Source organism: Amblyomma maculatum, chromosome 4 (genome assembly GCF_055883805.1).
Source record: "Amblyomma maculatum isolate TAMU_Amacu chromosome 4, ASM5588380v1, whole genome shotgun sequence".
Taxonomy (NCBI): Eukaryota; Metazoa; Arthropoda; class Arachnida; order Ixodida; family Ixodidae; genus Amblyomma; species Amblyomma maculatum.
The window spans coordinates 160,044,434-160,067,299 of record NC_139347.1 but is presented as its reverse complement, the minus strand read 5'-3'; the positions used below and the strand labels follow the sequence as shown (position 1 = coordinate 160,067,299).

General features: G+C 45.5%; 1 protein-coding gene across 1 annotated transcript in view; it reads left to right on the top strand.

Moving 5' to 3' along the window:
* The first annotated feature begins 4,916 nt into the window (after positions 1-4,916).
* LOC146193369 (uncharacterized) overlaps positions 4,917-22,866 on the top strand; it is a 37,780-nt gene continuing 19,830 nt past the window's right edge. Inside the window, exon 1 of the mRNA XM_084600087.1 lies at positions 4,917-4,984. The gene's annotated coding sequence lies outside the window, so the exon portion shown is untranslated. The remainder of the gene's footprint in view (positions 4,985-22,866) is intronic.

Here is a 22,866-nt window from a genome sequence, read left to right as displayed (position 1 = left end):
CTTTAATGTACCGATGCCAGCGGAAAAGTGCCCGAAAATTTCGTGTGCTGGAGGCTATTTATTTATTTACCGTGCTCATGTCCATCAGATGTCTTAGTTATTGCATACAACACAATATACATTTATTAAAGTTATACACTGCGAAAAAAAGGCCTTCTCTTTTCGAGCCTATTTATGCTGCTACTTAAATATTAGCAGAAGCGCTATCATCAGCTAAAAGGCGAACAATTACCGTCACATTTCGCAAACGGAGGCGTGAAGACCGGCTTCGCTTTTTAGCCAGGACTTTACAACTCCCGACTCTCGACCTTTCCAGACCTTGCGCTGTGGTGGTCTCTTGCAGTCACGTATGCGGCACAACTCCGACGTGGTTTTAAAATTCTCTGGTCGTTTGTTTTGCCAGTCGTTTACGGCGGCGTTTCACTTTCTTGGTTGTCTTGGTCGCTCCGGGAGCCCTCACCTCGCCTCGCATAGCGAATGGCTCCTCAGCCGCGCACTGTTCCGCGCGCAACGAAGATGGGCAAAAGAAGACAGTGAAAGTGGGCTCGCAACGAGCGTTATAACAAGTCTGCCGAAATTACCCGCTGGCATTCGAGACACGTCGCGCGCGTAAGAGCCGCTGCAACGGCCACAGCAGCAACAGCCGCCGCTCACGGCCGAAATGTTGAGCGCCGCCACTACCTGCTAGACTTCCCGTAAGGTGTTACTATAAATTGTGCGCGCGCTTTGTGGGGATACGCGCGGGGCTCATACTTATTATTATTATTTCGTCTTTTTTTTTTTCTTTGCTCACACGCTATTCTCGCTGCCACTTTTTTTCTTTTCGCTTTTATCATTCCGCTTCTGGCGTCTACTCGCGCCTACGCTGTCTCAAGTCTGGCTGCCAGTTCTTTCCTCCGAGACGTGCCTGTAGGCTGGCCCCAAACGTGCACGAGACGCCGAGCGTTTGCTGTTAGGACACGGGGGAACAAATGAAAATAAACTCGAAAATATGCTCGAGAACAGAGGGGACCGGGATCAAGGCTTGAGCATATTGTTTTGTCACTTGCGCCCGAATGTTATATATACTAACGGCACAGCGCACTACAATTTGAGTCCAACTAACCACTCAGTTAATTTCAAATTTACTAAATTTACCAGCCTTTGTGACTGACGTTTTGGCCTCCTGTTCGCTCAGAGAGGTCGTGACTGGAAAATTACTCCATCGTGGAGCTCCAAGAAATAGCTCGTTCTTTTCCATTCGATCATTATGCTGTGGTAGAGGCTTAAAAGACGCAACCGATGTCTTCAACAGATGATGCTAGTGCAAAAGCAAGGGCAAAATGGCGTCAGCGATCAGGTCATCGGCATCAAGTTTCCAAGTGGCATCAAATTTCCTAGTGCGCTCATCGACGCCACCTTCAAATCGAACTTGCGGGAGGCGGTATCAGGTCGGCTCTAGAATCGGCAATCGATGCACGTCCGAGGAGTCTCTTGTAAGGACAAAAGCGCTATCTCAGCGCGGATCTCTCCGTGCAAAAAGTGCAGAAACAGACACCTTTGTTTCTCTTCGGGAAAGAAAAGGAACTATCTATGAAGACGACAACATCGCCACGCGAAACTAGCGTTCCGGAACACGTACGGGAGCAGGTCGGACAAGAAAATAAGAAGAAAAAAACGTCAGGGGCGCGAAAGATGAAACGGCTTATCGATAAATCCTCCAGTTTATGTGCACAGACACGTGCGTGGCCGATAAATATCTACGTGACGCGACAGAGTTACGCGATGTCCTATGCCAACGATCTGTAGAGAAGTTTCACTCCTCGCTACAAAGAAAGACGTCGGATCTAATAAAAAATTAAAGGCTTTGTTATGAAGAGCATATTTTCAACACAAAGCGCTCTTTTGAAGTCCGTACAGCGCAAGGAAATAAATCGTTATAAATGTACATACAGTCCTGCAGTAGTATATTGTTTTGAATACAAGGAGACTGAATAAAACGTGTGAAACTTCTGATTTTGGCCCGCCGAGGTGGTGCGTTGGTTAGACCGCTTGACTACTGTGTCCAAGGACGTGGGATCGAATCCCGGCCGCGGTGGCCGCTTTTCAATGGAGCCAAAAGGCAAGGCGCCTGTGTGCTGTGCGATGTCAGTGCACGTTAAAGAACTCCAGGTTGTCGAAATTTACGGAGCCCTCGACTACGGCATCTCTCATAACCTGAGTCGCTTTGAGACGTGAAATCTAACAAACGAAACCGAACCAAATGTCTGCTTTTGCCGATTGCTTATGCAAAGACGAAGATGTCACCTAATGCCTGAGCCTAGTTATTGTCCTCTTTGGTTTGAACAATGGACATGAGGAGGCACAGGAGGACAACATATATGTGTAAGTATTCCGCATTATGACTTCCTGGGCTTCCTTCTTTTTCCCGCCTTTCTTTCCTCTGGTGCCATGTTTGAGGTAGCAGATTAGGCATCGCTTGATTGATTTTTTTGGTTTACTGCCTTGTATATATCTATCAGTCCGTCAAGGGATATTTATCAGGTGGCTGGCCAAGAGCATAAAGTTTTATGTCTTTGGCGTTCCTCTTTATATGCTTTCCGAATGTCGTTGAAATACGGCATTCCCTGCCGAGGAATATTATGGAGACTACCGACGTTCAAAAGGTTTAGTTATTTGGCATGTTTTTTGAGAAATGGTGCCCAAAACTCAACACCTGTCTAATTATTGTACTTTGTTATGTTGTGAAATGTGATTCTATTTGGTTTCCATGGAGGGTTAACAGTATGACCAGCGAAATAAATAGCGTATCCAGTGGCGTTGCACATGATAACACTGCTTCAATTTAGCGTTGGTGCTTCTTCCTTGAATAATAGCTAAGCAACCGCCAAAAAGTATTCACGACAAGCCTACATGAGGTTGCGACACACACACACACACACACACACACACACACACACACACACACACACACACACACACACACACACACACACACACACACACACACACACACACACACACACACACACACACACACACACACACACACACACACACACACACACACACACACACACACACACACACACACACACACACACACACACACACACACACACACACACACACACACACACACACACACACACACACACACACACACACACACACACACACACACACACACACACACACACACACACACACACACACACACACACACACACACACACACACACACACACACACACACACACACACACACACACACACACACACACACACACACACACACACACACACACACACACACACACACACACACACACACACACACACACACACACACACACACACACACACACACACACACACACACACACACACACACACACACACACACACACACACACACACACACACACACACACACACACACACACACACACACACACACACACACACACACACACACACACACACACACACACACACACACACACACACACACACACACACACACACACACACACACACACACACACACACACACACACACACACACACACACACACACACACACACACACACACACACACACACACACACACACACACACACACACACACACACACACACACACACACACACACACACACACACACACACACACACACACACACACACACACACACACACACACACACACACACACACACACACACACACACACACACACACACACACACACACACACACACACACACACACACACACACACACACACACACACACACACACACACACACACACACACACACACACACACACACACACACACACACACACACACACACACACACACACACACACACACACACACACACACACACACACACACACACACACACACACACACACACACACACACACACACACACACACACACACACACACACACACACACACACACACACACACACACACACACACACACACACACACACACACACACACACACACACACACACACACACACACACACACACACACACACACACACACACACACACACACACACACACACACACACACACACACACACACACACACACACACACACACACACACACACACACACACACACACACACACACACACACACACACACACACACACACACACACACACACACACACACACTGGAGAGGGCGAAGACGTCAGAGCTCTAGCTATTGCTGATAAAAGCTCGACGTCGACTATGGTGCATAAATCTTCTTCACTACGTGCATTCCATCAAGGCAAAACCGAGCAAAGAAATAAGCACCCGGTTACCTGATTCCAAGAACGGGTTTTGCACATCCTAACTCCTACTCTTCTATGACGTGCGGTGATTATTCTTGGAGAACAAGTGGGAAACTGTCGTTTGCACCATCGCCTACGTGAATGGAATCCGGATCTTCACATCGCTTCTACAATACGAAGAGAGTTTCACTACTCTTTCACGAAACCATTTCGCAACCATGTAGATGGTGCCCTGAAAGATAGGCCCGAGAAACCCTCCTGCTGCCTCTAATGAACAGTTTGACATTTTAACTTCGTCGCAGTGTTTTCATGGTAATCACTGAGCTATATTTGTTCTGATTATATTTTGTTTGGTTTTTTTGAAGTCTGTGTCATCATGAAAGATTTGTAGAAACATAACCAACGCACCGGACTAGACGTAGGAAACACAATTTGTGCCTCCCTCTTCTTAGGATCGTACACTGTTATGCTGCTTTCGAAGCGACAGTGCATGTTTTTATCCATTATTTGCAAAGCAAATTTCCTGTGTGCTCGCTTTCTGCGCTTTCGAGGTAATCAAATTTGTTGTAGACTTCCTGGCCACACCTTGCAGTGCTTCTTGAAACGACGAACTACACAATTTATGTGTTTAAAAGGCTCGCACGGACGTTACGGAGAGTACATAAATAAGCGCTGCGATGGAATCGCCCTACCGAAGGTGAGTAGGAATACCATGTCCTGCCATGGACGTCGGCAGGAAGGTGAAAAAGGAGTACTTGCTTCTCCCTTCCCCGAATTTGCATTATCCTTCTCCCCTCCTCCCTCGTTTCAACCAATCGAGCATACACCCCCCTCCCCCCCCTTTTTTGTTTTCAGCTGCGATTGGACAGGTTTGTCCCCTTCAAGACAAAATCTTGCCGACGTCCATGTGTCCTGTTGCATGAACCAAAATTTGACAAATTGCTTCTATAAGGTTCAACTAGAATCGTTACCCGGACAGTAATTGGTCGTCATGAAAGAATAAAGTTAGCTCAGTTTGTCTCTCTTATTTGTTCGTGTTCATTTCTCAAATCATATCTTATGGATTAGCTTTCTCGCTAGTAATTCATGTTATTTGCGGGTAAATCTGGATCTGCCCCAAAGTGTTTTGCCGTCCCCACCCTTGGCGAAGTTTCTTGCAAGATTTGTTCATCGGATGCGAAGTCTACTATGCAGTTACGTTCGAGACTGCATAGTGCCAGGTATATGATGCAAACAATTTAGCAGCGTACAGTTGTTTGATGTCAGCGTGCATTAGGAATCCATTATGAGGGAAATTATGCCGAAGCCTTTCAATGCCGCGCCACTTTCAACAAAAGCGCATCTTTATTAGGCATCAAGCGTGGTCATTCGTAATGACTAGCCCTATAGAAGGAAGTGCTTCTGAGCCATTGGTAAGTTGTGTTTTGAGCAATTCGGAAAGAGTATAGTGCGGAACAAAGCTGCTCAACGTCAGGCGCGGTCCCTCGAGAATTTCTTGCCCGCTGGGGGACTAGCGCCACCTATCGAAGAGACTTTAAACTCTGCCCTGTAGGACAGAAAATGCAGAGAATTTAGCCGGTGTTCAAAATAAGTTGACTTGCGATTCTGCTACTTGAAGGGGTTCGCGAATAAAGGGCAGAAGTAGCTTTATACTCCCAACATGTGTGACGGCGAAAGCTCGCTCGTGCAGACAAGCCCGATTTCAAAAAGGCACACTGCGTTAGGTCCCTTTGTGTAGTGAGGTGATCAGGCATGCAATCGGAGCCACATCCCGTATGTACTCGATTCTAAGCAGCCCCTTTTTCACGAGCGCTATGCACAAAGTGAGAAGAGGGCTTATAATGAAAACCAAAAATATCACGCTGCAATTCTGATATGAAAAAGGACGAATCTGACATCCCATGTTGGTAGAGGTGCGTCATTTTCGCCAGAGGCGCACCATTTTCTCTAAAGGCATCACTAACTCTACTCTTAAGATCAACGATTTCATTTGGCTTTAAAATCTGTGGCTAGCCTTTGTATAACGAGCACAAATGATCGCTGGCATGCCCGGCAATAAACATATCTGGTAGTCGCGAAGCTCCCGATAGAACCTGAACCACCTGCTATATCAATGTAAAAAAAGTTGACAGAGGCTTAGCTTGGTTAAGCCCGGTAGGTTGCGAAAGCATCCTTAGCAGTAGGCGGCACCGTAGTCATGCGCACCGCCGTTTCTCACGGACGGCGCGAGTCGGTCGCCACTTTATACAGCTGTATAACGTCACCCCACCTGTTGCGCTCCTGGCGGAGAGAGCGGGAGTTAGGCCGCCGTTCATGCGCACCGCCGTCTCTCACGGACGGCGCGAGTTGGTCGCCCAGCTTTGAGGCGTGACGTCGCACAGAGGTCATGCGAAAGGTCATTTCATGTGCACCGCTGTCGCAACGCAAAGGCTCGAAAGTGAAAGTAGTATTGCTTTCGCAATAAAAGTCTGGCCACATGACCACTGGATTATATTGTTGTTATGGCCTTGTATGTTTTCTATTGTGCATCTACCTTGTTCACTGACGCATGGAGGCCCTGTCTTTTGGTGTGTTTATATTTTTCAATAAATTTCTTTTAATATGTTGTGCCTACCATTGTCCCATTCACCATTACGGTGGCTCCATAACGGCTGTCGTCACAGTTGCTATGACAACTGTGATCTGAAGGAGAGACTCAATGTCTCGGCTTTCTATGGGACTCGATCCCCAGCCTCACTCAAGATCATGACACACACTCATGCATTGTTAATCTTGGTGTGTGCTTGGTTTGACCTTGGTGGAACATGAAGATCAAGAGTGGAAAGGAGAAACGATACCCTTGGTTATGCGCGAAGTAGTAGAGCTTTCGCTCCAATATTATTTCTCCACTTCTCTCTACTTTTGCACCGCATGTAGAAATGTTCAGGTGGAAAGCGGAGGTGCTAGTGCCTCGCGCTGGAACATAAAACTCCTGCAACACTCAAAATAATTGGAGCTATATCACGCTACGGTTAGCTGCGTAAGATTTATTTTCACTGCACCTTATCACTTTAAAGGCGCAACAGCAGTATAAGGGCGGGGTACAGACATCATTGTGACCAAGTGTTCATGCCACGAAATTTTCAAGTGTTTCGGGGCCTGCAGATAATTATGTGATGGCAGTAGATAGATGGCTCCGGCCTGTAGCAACACGGCAAATATAGCTTAAGAGAAACCTTAAGCTTCGAAAGATGAACTGGTGCGTGAGTTGGTTAGACAGAGTGTCAAAGGGAAGCAGAGCAACGGCATGATCTGTAATGAAGACAAGAGAAATACAGCGCATTCTGGCTGTTTGTCCCTTCGTATCGTATAGGCCTCGTGCCATTGCGCTGCATAATTCGACTTCGCCTTAAGAGTATGCCTTATAGAACCTATAACACCGCCTTTACATTCCGAGAATTTTCGGTACTGTGAGACTGGACAGAATTTGGCAGTTGGTTCGATTTGCGATATTTAACGTCTGAAAGCAACTCAGGTTGTGAGGGAGGCCTTAGCGCAGGGCTACAAAAATTTTGACCACCTGGGTTTCTTTAACCTGCACTGACATCGCAAGGTTTGGCAAAGTGCTAAACGCTGGCTCATTGGTCTGTTTTGGGGGATGATGCAATCGGTCTCACTTCTGTATGGGCTCCTACACACTTACAAAGAAAGGAATAAATTTGGAGGTGGTACCTATGTCGTCGTATTGAATCCCTATAGACTCTAGTCTCCAACATGACTAATGAATGCATGCTAAATAGAAAGAAAAATGGTTGGACACCACCCTGAACACAGGACAAAGAACAGATTTTTCCTAGTTTGATATGAAATAAAGTGCGCACTTTTTCAGGCACGCGTTTCTCTGATTTCCTCTCAATTTTATGTTGCGGCGGCGGTCTTTTGACTGAACGAGCTTTATGAGCTGTCGCGTAAAAAGTGAAACGGCAAAGGCCGAGACGGGCACGTAGTTCTGCCTCTTCGGGCAGGATGGTCGGAAAATTTGGAAAGATCGCCAAAGGACTGGACATCGCTCCTCCTTGTATTTGCCTTCCGAGTCTTCGTTGCTCGAGCCCACATCTTTGGTGGAACATAAATGTTTTCCGGCTGCAGTACAATGGACGTCACGTGTGATCATTTGATCTGAAAGCTGTAGTCAATGCGACTGACTTAATATCGATGACTTATTTTCCGCAAGACGACTTTTGCAAGTGAGCAAATGCGCACAGAATGTCTGATATAACGTAGTTTGTCGATGAAAATTTTTGCATATTTGCTTAGCAGTGGTAAATTTATTGTACTCAAATCAAGGTGGCAATAATGAAAGAAAAAGCCCTCCCATTAATCTCTTTGATAGCTTTTTTTCTGCTGTGAAGTGCAGGGCTAGAAATAAATCGTGCGTTGAATTAAAAGGAGCTCTCGAGCGTATTTTGTTCTCACGAAACAAGGTCAGCTGTTAACTGCTACGAACCAAAAAAAAATGGTTCGCCTATTTACCAAGAGGCAATCTCTCATCAGCAGGAGTCGCTATGGTAGATATGAAGAGTGAAATGAACAAATAAATAAGGTCGAAAACGAGGAAGTGTATTCATGACTGCCGCAGGCGCGTCAATTTTGATTCATTTCTAGGTCGCCGCTGTGTGTCCTCTTCCGGGAGAGCATAGCCGGGCTAGTCGCAAGGCACATACACCTACGGATCGCTTCCGACTGCCTCTCGCTTTCTTGGCATTCTTCCCTCTCGCGAAGAAATGCGCTTAGATATTTCTTTGCATTCATGTGACGTCCTGTCCCCGTTGAATTTGGTGCGCCATGGCTGGCCGAGGCCGCTCGTGCCGCAATATTGAAAGAGACCCACTCCCTCAATTCAGTGCTAATGATTAGCGTTGGACGAGTGAAGCAGGGTAGGCGCGTTGCAAAACCCAGGCAAACAAGTTGCAGTCTCTTAGGTGAAACTTCGAATTTGACATCAAGCGCATAAGCTTACAGTAACTGAACGATGCATTCAAGCGTCACGCTACTCATGACCGTTACGAACCGGAAGATAAAAGTGTATTCAGGCAGTGTCAGTGAAAAAATTGCAGCTTCCCACTTTGGCATCGCTATCACCTATTTCCGCGGCGGAGCGTCGGAAGTCTTGCAACTGATCATATTTCGTCAACCAAAATAAATAACAATAAAATAAAATGCATTCAATTGCTGGCTTCCAGGTGACATTGCTTAGAAATCTGACTGACCGCATAGTAAAATCAATCGTTCAGGTTTTGAATGCTGAGTTGTAGTGCCGGGGATATTTTTGTGCTAAACCGTAAAAGGATGGTTCGGTTTGATTCATAGGGTTTGAAGCCCTAAATCAACATCAACTATTAGAGACGTCGCAATCGCGGTCACAGAAAATCTCAAACATGCAGTTCCTTAAGGTATACTGACATCGCACAGCGCACGGGCAGGTTGTGTTTAATCTGTACCAGAAAATGGTCCACGAGTTTAGAATTGAACTCGACCCCTCACAATCAGCAGTTGAGAATTCTAACCACTGAGCCAGCGAGGCGGAGGAGAATTTTTTTTTTTTTTTGCAATGAAATTAACATCATTTTCTTTTTTCGCAGAGCGTAAATTCAGCATCCCCGTCAATAATATTCAACAGCTAACTGATTATGTAGACACAGCTGGCACAGGACCGCGTTAATCACAAGTAAAAATAAAATAAACATACACCGGGGAACTAAAAATACAAATAAATATAAAACAGCACAAAAGTTGAAATAAAATAAACGAAAAATAAAAATAAACTAAACAAAAAACGAGAAAGATTACAAGCACTAATAAAAATGTAAAGTAACTAAACTTTTACTCGTTGGGAAAGCAACGAAACGCAGGACGAGCTAATAACGTAATTTGGCCCAGAATCATCAATGCTTTCCGATTAACTGCACGTGAGCAAAATTACGCACGCCCTTGCGATTTTTCCCATGCTTGAATCGGCTCCTCCTTTCATACATTAAAGCCAAGGAGGTATCACATCACTAAACTGGAAGGAGGTCACTCCAATTCCCCGCCTGTAAAGCCTGGCGTGCCATATTGCTTATTTTTGATTATAATATCTATCTCTAAATTTGTGCGTCACTCTGACTGTTATGTACAGCTGAACGCAAAACTGTGGGAGAAAGTATGATAAGCTGACAGTGTCTTGGGCAGGGGGGTGGCATGTTGCGAGTTCTGCTTCCGCGCTATAGGAGGCGCCACCATCGGAATGGTACCAGCACACCGGTGGCAGAGGCAAAACGCAGGTTACGCTGGGCCTAATACAAATATAATTTCCACATCTACAGAAGCATGGGGCACAATACATTTATGCTCGCAGGTTAATTTCGAAACCAGCCACGGGCAGTTGAAAGCGTTTTGTTGCGAAACAATCATGAGGTCGTACACATTGCTAATAATTTTTCAGTGTTAATAATAGCAAAATATAACATTTTAACGCATTATATGCCTTGTTTTACTCTCGAGTGGGTACAGGTGCATTTTAGCGATCCAAGTTTTTACCACACACGCACAAAAAAAAAAAATGACAGGAGCCGCTAGTGTCGTCAGCGATTTTTCCGCCCCATTGCTTCTATGGGAGTGTCACCCCACAGCCTAGGATATGACAAGCAAACCCATTAAAGCTGAACTGGTCATTCGCAAATGTTGACGGAAGGATCGAAGTCGTCTCTCATCGAGGTGTAAAGGCAATGTGACCGACCGAGTGAAATTCTCTTTGTCGGCACCACTCATTCACTTCTAAGACCAATACAGACCCTTTCAGCAAATAACAGATAGGATAAAAAGATTATCTTGTTGTTATTCCCAGCATTTCCTATTACTCTGTCCACTGGTACACCTGGACTCATTTCCATAAGAAAACGAGAATCACTTCCACGACTTCTCAACTGAAGAACGCGTAAAAGGCCGGACAGCACTAGTCTAGAATAAAACGAAGCGATCACGGACGCATCAATGGCAAACTAGATGGGAAGAATAATCCTCAGCACAGTGAAATGAGATCACTCTTTTGTGTGCAGGAAGAAACTACAAGAGCCGCTCACCAGTATGAAAGCGACAGTACAACAAGCCCTTCGTTTAAGAAGCTCGAAGTGGCCGTCAAGGAAGCAGCCAGAGACTGTTTGCCTGCCAGCCAGGTAAGGGCGCTTAGAGTTAAAAGCTCGACCACTTTTACTGCCATAAAGAGACGGCTTGGCTTGCAGCTCCTAACAAGAACAACAACAAAAAAGGCTATTTTCGTGAGTTTCCCTTCTACTTTTATTACTAGTTCGATCTGTCGCTGCAGCAATTATGTTTCCCATGCTTGCCAAAGGCGGAAGCACGCAAGAGTGCTCTGTTGCCGCAAGCACCTTCGCACGCGGTTGTACCCCGAGGGCTTATCGATAGCTTTGCGAAAGCTCTTCACGGGCAAGTAACAGATAAGAAGCGAGAAGAAATTACCTAGGCCCGTACTTGGCGTCATAAGCCATGCGTACCATTTTGTACTGGGCCAGATTTCCAATGATTCCGAAACCGTATCTTACATCAGAACGGTACAGTTTCTCAGTTGCAAGTTATCCTGCTTCCGGTGGCACCCAGTGTAGCCAACCGCGCCCATCTTATCGCAATGCTATAGCGTTCGTAGCAATGTATTTTGTCAATCATAAGTCATTTTAACATGCAGTATACAGCACACTCTGTAATAAGGTGGACTCTGCAGCCTACACCAGAAACTAATTTCCACCCACTACACTTAATATGATTGAGGTGGGGCTAGATGTAAATAGCATATACTCATGTGTTCCACAGCCCATAGTGCGGGTCCGAGGGCCAGATATTTTAATGACGGGTTCTGTTGCGCAATGTCCTCTAGCTGTGCCATGAACAAAGAAAGAGAGTTGCGAAATTCGCTCTGAGTCTGACACAGCAAGAAGTAGCTATTGACGATTGTGTTCAAAAACAGTCCCACTCTGTGAGTGGGGAGAGTATTCTTTTTTTCGATTTCGCCTCATAAAAGGAGCAAAGTACGAAGAAAAAAAATAGGGAGATGCCTAATCTTCGAGGAAAGAGTATACATGTAGCGCATTCAGCACCGTCTCTACATTCTAGAATGTTTTGTATATTTTTTTGTTAAAATTCATATTCATTTTTGGACAGAAAGGCGCAGTATTTGTCTCACATTTAAGTGGATATTTACACTTAATTTGTATTTATTAATAGGAAAGTGGCTGACAGTTACTGTTACAGTTCCCGGTGGACATCAGCACCGCGCTGCAAGGGAAGGGAGATCTGAACTACGTGTTTTTATTTCCCGGTCACGTTCCGAACACATCCGAGGAAGCTCGACAAAAGTTGAATAGGAATAGTGGTACGGTGACGGATTCACGATCGAACCTTTCAGATGTCAGTCGTCCTTTATTAGAACCCCCCCTTGTATTGTTTTCTCTTCTCTGGGGAATCATGTTTTTGAGTTTATTATGTATATGCACTCTATAGTTTTTTGTATAGTGCTTTGGTCTGTGAGTAATGTGAGTTTTTGTATGTATGTATGTACCCAAAAAATTCTCTTTATTCGTCGCCATGCCCGCCATATGAGCCCGGACTTAGACATTTTGGAGAACAGAGTAGTGGAGTCAATGGGAACATTACTACTTCCGCTGGTGCCTGCGGAACGTAGGCGAAGGGCGGATTCCATTTGTTGGTTACCACTAACAGTGTCAATTCTGCCAGGGCATTTACGTGACTTTATGTGGTTTTGGAGTAGGGAGTTTTGCCTACACGAGATCGGCTGCAACGATGGGGCATTGTGTGGACAGCACAGAGCCTCAACTGCCCACTTCAAGAATCCAACCGTCACATGGCCCAGCAATGCGTTGTTGCTCGTATTTTTTGGAGGACAGCTCATGCCGATTTCAGAAGTCTAGGTATTAACCGATTTCAGATAAATAGTATATGTCCTCGCGGTCACTTTGCACGATTGCTGATGGCAGCTGGCGCTTTCGCGTTATGGCGAAATCGTTGTGAGGCTGTCACATTGAGCCGTCGCCGACGTGCGCGTTTCCCTGTCCTGGCGCGTACTCGAACGGAGATCGTAAGCTTTCTGGCTGAGGAACGTTTTATATCTACCTTGGAAGCGAAAGTTCATTCGTCAAAGGTCTTGTCCTTTTGTTTCCGTGTCGGATGGACGCGTCCGGGTGGTATTTAACCTACCTTAGTGCCTGTAACATAATGTAAATATTTATGTCAACTCACTCCTGTATACATTAGAACACACATGTGCATCCAAACATGTCGAATGTACGTGTATTGAGTGGTTTTTTAACACACCTTGGTATCTGCAATATAATGGAAACATATATGTCCACTGACAGCTGTTTACTTCGCAACACACATGTGCAATACATACTGTGCATGCAATTGCTGTATTATATCAATTTTATTTGGCAAATTATTCCACACTGTCTATACCTTCATGTACCGTCTTTGCCAAAAGTAATCAGGCTGCAGGTCCCGCTTTTTAGTCGAGTAGAAGAGAATTCTTGCCACTTCTGAAGCTGTAAATATGTGTAAAGTAAAGCCGGGCTCCGGTCCTCACTTATTAGCAAGTTGTGATCGTTGGAAAGGCATGGCGTCTTTAGAATACAAGCGAGAAGCAAAACGTGCTGCCTGGTTACTTTTGGCAAAGACGGTACATTGCCATTCATAATTGTATATATCATCATCATCATCATCATCATCATCATCATCATCATCATCACAAATAGCCAAATTTTATTCTGTATGTATACGGATTGCGATGCATTTGTTTGTTAGGATGTATTTTATGTGTGCTTTTCTTTGTTCTTAAACATGTGCATTTTCGGTCATTTGTCGCCGCTCGTGTGAATTTCTAATGTCTGATATTACTTTTTTCTAAACACGAGTGTATACCTAGCTCTCGCGTAAAAACGCGCTTCCTTTCCTATGTCGCAATTGTTAATCGATCCTGTCTGTTACTTTTATTTGAAGCGGTCGTGGAAATCGATAACTTGCAGTTGAGCTGTCATGTGAATAATAATAATAATAATAATAATAATAATAATAATAATAATAATAATAATAATAATAATAATAATAATAATAATAATAATAATAATAATAATAATAATAATAATAATAATAATAATAATAATCAATCAATCAATCAATCAATCTTTATTTAATGTGCGCAGGAACAACCATGTCGTCTTTGTGCTGCAGCACAAAAAAAAAAAAATGAAAAAGCACAAACATGTTTCACACACAGAGAGAACACAAAAAAAAGAAATAAATAATACATGAAATGAAACTGAGACGAAAAGTATCACGGAAATTAAGCAAGCAATGAGTATCATCACTTATATACACAGTGAGAGAATTTTTTAGCACACCAGGAAATAAAGAAAAAAAAAAGAACGGTAGGTAGAAGAGAAAAAAAAAAAAAAAAACAGATGACTGACATTGATTATAGTAATATAGAAATATACATAAAATAAACAACCATTCCAGGCGCAACAAGTGCATGGTACTTAAAACACAGGCTAGAAATACAGAATAATACAATAAAGAAGTAAAATTGAACAAGGGACAGTAAGATTCGAATATAAAGTTTAAAGTTGAAATATAAGCAAGAAACGGATAAAAAGTAGTTCAAGATACAGACAGCATTGAACAGGAGAAAAAGCAAAAAGTGAAGTAAATACAATTTAAGGCTAGAAAGTGGGAGTTATATGTGATAAAGTACTATTTAGAATACAACGCTACGAACATCCAATGTAAATGAACAGAGCGAGTTTTGGAAGATGTCAAGGTGAGGACAAAAAGAGTTAAATAACCACTGCATCCTGTCCAGAGGGGAGTGGGAATGAAGAGGAGAAACCTGAAATGGTCTGAATTCCCTCATGCTCTTTCGCGGAACGCGCAGTAGGATGTACTCTAAGAGCTGAGGGCACATAATGTGGCCATGAAGGAGTTTGTACAGAAATATGATATCAAGTCTGATACGACGGTAGTGAAGGGAAGGAAGATTCAGTTGGGCGCTCCTGGTAGAGCGAGGGGGGAAGTTGCGAAAGGAAAGCGATAATAAAATATCCGTAAAAATTTTTTTTGTACTCTGTCAACCTTGTCCAAGTTCGATTTGCAAGTGCCATTCCAAACAACCGACGCATACTCCAAGACCGGGAGGCATATGGACAGGTACAGTTTTAGGAACGGAAGTGGAGTATGGAACTCTCTCGAAAGTCTGCAAACGAATCCGAGTGTGCGCATAGCCCGCTGAGCAATGCGTTTAGTGTGAGAGGAGAAGCTGAGGGTGCGGTCAAAAAGTACACCAAGGTCATTAATTTCATCAACCCTATCCAACAGCACAGAATTGACAGAATGATGGTAGAGAAAGCTATGTGTTTTACGAGTAAAGGACACAACCCTAGTTTTGGAAGAATTGAGGGTAAGTCGATTCATCGCACACCAATCAGAAAAAGCAGATATGTCCGATTGCAACAACACGCAATCTTGAAAAGAATGTATTACCTTGAATATTTTTATATCATCAGCATAAAGAAGAAACGAGGAGTTCTTTATCGCCGAGGAAACATCATTAATAAAAACGGAGAAGAGAAGCGGGCCTAGTACTGAACCTTGAGGAACTCCACTCGTTGCAGGGTAAACGAAAGAAGTCTGTCCATTGACACTGACAAAGCAGAAGCGATCAAGGAGATAGTTGCGTAGGAGGGCTACGAGAGAGACTTCAACGCCAGAGAGTAGAAGTTTTTCAAGAAGTAGTGAGTGAGTAACAACGTCGAAAGCTTTGCTCATATCACAGTACACAGTGTCAACCTGACCCCTCTGAAGGACTGCTGCAGAGGCATACGTCATAAACGTGACTAGGTTGGTGGAAGTTGTCGTGACGCTGGGGCTATGTCGACCCGGCCTTCACTTGGTAGCGTGCAGAGACTCGGGGTTGAAGAAGGACTGAATCTTCGAAGTTGGTGAAATATGTACAAGCAGGTTTAATGGCACTTTGAGAAAACTTATTTACAATATTTACACGAAAAAGAAGGGTACATCAGCAAAATGGCAAGCGTTAAGAGTTCATAGCGAGAAGCGACTGGATGAGCCGTTTACCCAGGGCTCAGAGCGACATTTCGTGCTCTGCAGCGTTCTTAAAACCCCCTATGTCCAGCCCCTCTCTGAAGATGCTGACCAACCAAATCCAGGGCACGCCCCTCAGATATCGGCATCCAATCGAACACATCACTGCACTGATGGTCTGAAGCACTGACTGGCCCGGCATTGTTTCGTTGAGCCTGGTCACTTGTTGGCGGGAAAAGCTTGGGAACGGCGAGGAGGTACATTTCTATTCTTCAGCCAAGAATCGATAGGCAGCTGGTTCCGGCAAGTGGATTTACTTCTCAGAAACCCAAGTACACGTGCGCGCCGCATAGGGCTCCCAGCATTGTCCCTTTTCGACAATTGCAAATCTTTCCTGCATTCCTGGGAAATTACTTAATGGCCGTATGCGTCATGCTCCTTTCTTGTCCTGCACGTCAGCGGACATGTCACTCTGTCGTCTCCTTTGGATAGGAGGCATTCATCACTGGAGGATAGCCCTTCTCGACTGGAAGGGTGAACAAAAGAAAGAAAGCACTTCCTGCTATTTCCCGCAGGGGGACGTTTCTTTGTGTTTTTCCAGACGTTCTCTTGACAGGGTCAATTTGGCATTTGCAGGTTGTCCACAAAGCAAAACAGGCTTACAAAACAGGATTCCTGGAAACAGGCTCACTTAGAGCCATTGGACCATCACCACATTTCCACAGCACTTATTCATGCCCACAGGCGAACAATAGAGCGCGCAAATGCGGGTGCACGGTCGTAACAGCCTCCTCCCCCGCCAGAAGAGTCTCGGAGGGCAGCAGTCCCAGCTGCTGCATGAAGAGACGACTTAATGGCCTGCACGTGAACGCTTGAAGCTCGCTGTTGCTTGTCGCGTTGTCTTGATTGTTGTAGGCCAAATTGCTCGAGCTGTCTGAAACTCAACCACACGTCGAAGCAAGCACTCGGCTCCCGTCTGAAGAGACCAGGTTAAAAGAAAACTGCCATTGTTGTTCGAGAAAAGCCCACTCTCAAGACGTTCAGGACCCACGTATTCCTAGAAAACCAAACGTGCTGCTTTACATAGCCACACATATACAAGCGCACGAAAAAAAAAAAAAAAAAAAAAAAAAAAAAAACCTGATTATCAATTTGGATACATGGTGAGGAACATCTCGGACCGCTTAGAAAGAGCGGCTAAGCGCGTCCGCATTCCCATTTAACTTCCCCTTTTTGTATCTTATTTCAAAATTGTACTGCTGTAAAATCAAGCTCCACCTAAGAAGGCGACTGTTCTTCGATGTCGCAGTTTGCAGCCAAGCCAGGGGACAATGGTCCGTCTCTACGGTGAATTTGGCCCCTCCAAGATAGCACTGCAATTTTTTGAATGGCCCATACAATGCAAGCGCACTCTTTCTCTGACGCGCAATAAGCCCTTTCTCTAGAACTCAGTTTTCTGCTCAGGTAGAGCACGGGGTGCTCATTACCGTCGTCATCTCTCTGGCAGAGAACAGCACCTAACCCTCGATCACTGGCATCACACTGGACCGTGAATTCTCGGTCATAGTCTGGAGCTCGCAATACCGGACGGCTAATCAGCACAGCCTTCAGGTTTACGAAGGAGGCTTCCTTTTGTTCGTCCCAGACTACATTTGTCGGTTCTGTCTTGCGGAGAGCGTCGGTCAGAGGGCTAGCCAAAGCTGAATAGTTAGGGATGTAGTGATTGTAGTACCCAGTCAGACCCAGGAATGCTCGAATTTCCGTCTTCGTGCTCGGCCGCGAGTAGTCTGCTACCGCAGAAATCTTAATCTCGCTGGGTTTCCTGAAACCTTGACCTACATTGTGACCCAAGTAGTCCACGGTCGCCCTTGCCAGGCAACATTTCTCGGCCTTTACGGTTAGTCCAGCTTGACGCAAAAGGCTCAGTACAGCTCTTAGATGTACCATATGGTCCGCCCATGAGTCGGAAAAAACCGCAATGTCATCTAAATAAGGCACCGCGAATGTTTCACACCCATTTAAAACCCTATCCATGAGTCGGGAAAAACAAAATGGAGCATTTTTGAGCCCGAAACTCATCATTGTTGGCTGGTAGCTGCCCGTCGGAGTGACGAAAGCCGCGTATCTGCTGGCGCGTTCAGTGAGCGGTACTTGCCAGTATCCTCGAGTAAGGTCCAGCGTAGTCACATATGCCGCTCTACTGACCTGTTCTACTCTCTCCTCAATATTCGGAATAGGATACACTTGATCCCTGGTGAGAGAATTTAGCTTTCGGTAGTCTACCACAGGCCTAGGGTCTTTACCTGGAGCTTCTACTAAGATCATAGGCGAAGCATAATCGCTTTCCGAGGGTTTTATTACTCCTAATTCCAGCATGCGAGTTACTTCCCTATCCAGAATTTCTCTTTGCCTTGGAGAAAATCGGTAGCACCTTGATCGCACTGGCACGTCTGAAGTCAGCTCAATATCGTGCTCAGTCAAATCAGTTCTGCCTGGCCTGTCCACGAAGCAGGCCTCAAACTCTGTTATTATCTCGCCCAGATCGGACAGCTGGGATTTCTTTAGTTCTCCTCTCTGCTCCGTCTTTTTGAGAAGCTCCTGAGCGTTGCTTCCTTTTCCGCTGAGGCAAATCAAGTTATCCCCCATCTCCTCGGGAAGGTTTAACGTTAGATTTACCACGGTTTGCTCCATAGCTAAGTCCTCTCGGTTTTCACTTAAAAGTCTCGTTAGATTACTAGACGCTGGCGGCAAGAGGTTACTCCCAAGGACGTCCTCATTCCGCGTCTCATCAAGATCACTTTCAAGTTGACTTATTTGAGATGCCTTGCTCTCAAAGTTTTCTGACCCACTGTCTTCCGCATCGACCACTGTTTTAGCTGTCGTTTCCTCCGCGGTGGATTTTTCTGGAATTAGCAGTGTAGCTAGTTCTCGCGCCTTTGAACGTGTTAAGGCTGGCACAACTCTGTCTCCGAAAAGGATGCCCCTCTTTCGCAGTAGCATATCCGATTTGTTGGAGAACAAATACGGATAGCACTTAGGAAGCTTTCCTGAAACGGCAGCCTCGGTTGTTAACTTGCCGAAAGGGCCCTCGATGACCACGTTCGCGATTGGCAAGCACACACTCTGTTCCTCCACTACCTGGCGGATCCACGCACACTGTCCTGTATAGTCGGAAGGCGACACATACGCCGGATGGACAACATCCATCGTTGCGGCCGAATCGCGCAGTACCTTGCAAGGCTTCCCGTTGACTACTAGGTCATGCAGGTAGGGTTCCAAAAGCTGCATATTGTCATCGCAGTCACTGACATACGAGAAAACAATCTTTTCTTTCCGGCAGTTGACGGCAATGTGACCCTGCTCATTACACCTAAAGCATGTGAGCGGCTTCCTAGCCTCAAACTTTTTCTTTGTGTTCTGCGCGTTGGTCACTTCCCCACTTTTCTCACTGCCGTCCTTTCTAGGGCGTTTGCCTGAAAAAGCCTTCCTTTCTTCGTTTGCAAATCTAGCAAAGTGCCTTTTCTGACGGTTATTTACACTGAACTTGGGATTGCGGGGCCTATCCACTGCTGGGTTGCTGAATTGTCGGCGCGAAGCATACTCCTCAATAAGTTCGGCAGCTTCAGTTGCCGACTTAATTTCGCCTCGGTCCTGTAACCAATTTCTTTCTTTTTCTGGGAGGCAGTTATAAAACTGCTCCAAAAGAATTCGCTCGACTACAGCGTCCCTATCACTGTAGGAATCTGTGCTCTTTAGCCACTCGCCCAAATTTACTCTTAAATTGTACAGGAATTCAGGGTAACTCTCGTCCCTGGACTTACTAGCTTTCCGAAAACGTTGTCTGAACGCCTCGGCGCTAAGCCTATACTTTTTCAGAAGGCAAGCCTTGACCTTCTCGTAGTTGTCCGCGTCCTCCTTGCTAAGCCGCGCGACAACCTCCGCTGCCTCGCAGGGCAGAACCGTCAATAATCTCTGAGACCACGTGTCTCGCTGGAAGGACAGTTTTTCGCATGTTCGCTCAAAGTTAGCCAAATACAGACCGATATCCCCTGATATCACATATGGCTGCATGTACTTTGACATCTTGAAATCTGCCTCCTTGTTGAGAAGAGGTACCGCTAGCTGGGGAGAATTGCCCGACCTCTTGCTCAACTCTAGTTCTAATTTCCGGAGCTCAATTTCTTGGTCCAGCTTTTTTTCTTCTCTTTCACGCTTCTTTTCCTCTTTTTCCCACTCACGTTCGCGCTCCTTTTCCTCTTTTTCCCGCTCTTTCTGCTGTCTGAGCTGCTCCTTTTTTTGACCGATGAGGTTCCATGCTTCACTGAGCTCCTCATCATCGGTTCCCAGATCAGTGATTGCCTTTATAATCAAGGGTTTTCGTGCCAAACCACTTGTATCAATTCCCAATTCCTCACACAACAGCAACAGGTCCGGTTTCTGCAGCTTTTGTAGGTCCATGATCGCTCCGAGTGTCGGCTACTTCCAAAACAACAGTGCAAACTACCAAACCTAAAGGCGTTTCCACACTTTTTACCAGTTCTAAAATCTAACCCTGTTCTAGAACCTGGTCCACATCAGAAGAAAAGCCAAGCACTCACCCACACATGCGATCGATGTTCCGAGCTGCTTTCTTGTTGGCCGATTGTTGCGCCTGCTTGTTACTTGAGATGCCACCTCCGATCACAAGATGTGGCTTGTAGATTCTGATCCACCTCCAATCACCAGATGTTGTGCTTGTAGATTCAGATCCCACCTCCAGTCATCAGATGTTGTGGCTTGTAGATTCAGATCCCAACGCTGGTCACCAGTGTTGGGGCTTGTAGATCCAGATCCCACCGCTGCCACCAGTTGTCGTGACGCTGGGGCTATGTCGACCCGGCCTTCACTTGGTAGCGTGCAGAGACTCGGGGTTGAAGAAGGACTGAATCTTCGAAGTTGGTGAAATATGTACAAGCAGGTTTAATGGCACTTTGAGAAAACTTATTTACAATATTTACACGAAAAAGAAGGGTACATCAGCAAAATGGCAAGCGTTAAGAGTTCATAGCGAGAAGCGACTGGATGAGCCGTTTACCCAGGGCTCAGAGCGACATTTCGTGCTCTGCAGCGTTCTTAAAACCCCCTATGTCCAGCCCCTCTCTGAAGATGCTGACCAACCAAATCCAGGGCACGCCCCTCAGATATCGGCATCCAATCGAACACATCACTGCACTGATGGTCTGAAGCACTGACTGGCCCGGCATTGTTTCGTTGAGCCTGGTCACTTGTTGGCGGGAAAAGCTTGGGAACGGCGAGGAGGTACATTTCTATTCTTCAGCCAAGAATCGATAGGCAGCTGGTTCCGGCAAGTGGATTTACTTCTCAGAAACCCAAGTACACGTGCGCGCCGCATAGGGCTCCCAGCATTGTCCCTTTTCGACAATTGCAAATCTTTCCTGCATTCCTGGGAAATTACTTAATGGCCGTATGCGTCATGCTCCTTTCTTGTCCTGCACGTCAGCGGACATGTCACTCTGTCGTCTCCTTTGGATAGGAGGCATTCATCACTGGAGGATAGCCCTTCTCGACTGGAAGGGTGAACAAAAGAAAGAAAGCACTTCCTGCTATTTCCCGCAGGGGGACGTTTCTTTGTGTTTTTCCAGACGTTCTCTTGACAGGGTCAATTTGGCATTTGCAGGTTGTCCACAAAGCAAAACAGGCTTACAAAACAGGATTCCTGGAAACAGGCTCACTTAGAGCCATTGGACCATCACCACATTTCCACAGCACTTATTCATGCCCACAGGCGAACAATAGAGCGCGCAAATGCGGGTGCACGGTCGTAACAAAGTAGAGCGACCCGACATGAAGCCATGTTGATTCGGTACTATGATATGTTTGAGATGGAAGGAAAGTACGCTGTGCAAAGCTAATTCGAAAAGCTTAGAGGTTGCACATAGAAGAGAAATCGGACGATAATTGGAAACATCAGTTTTGTTTCCAGACTTGAAGACAGGAAACACGCGTGCCATTTTCCACACGCGAGGAAAGGCAGCATTTTTTAAACAGTTATTAAATATGGCAGTCAGTACTGGTACGAAGATATAACTGAAGGCTTTTATTATGGCAGCTGGAATGCCATCAGGTCCAGGAGACAAAGATGGTCTCAGACGCTTAAGACTCTCAGTTATCAACTCCTCGTCAAAGAGAATGGAATTAGATAGTGCACCAGATGGGAGGCAAACGGAATCACAATGTGGATGTTTGTAAACGGAGGAAAAATGTTGTGCAAAACTGTCGGCAACATCCCGAATTTCCGAACCCTGAGAGTCAACTAAGCTGATACTTAAATCTGATTTAATGGAACGCTTGCGAACGTAACGCCAGAACTGACTAGGACGATTTGAGGCATACCTCTCTAAAGACTCAAGATAGGAGTCGTAGTCCCGCTTGTAT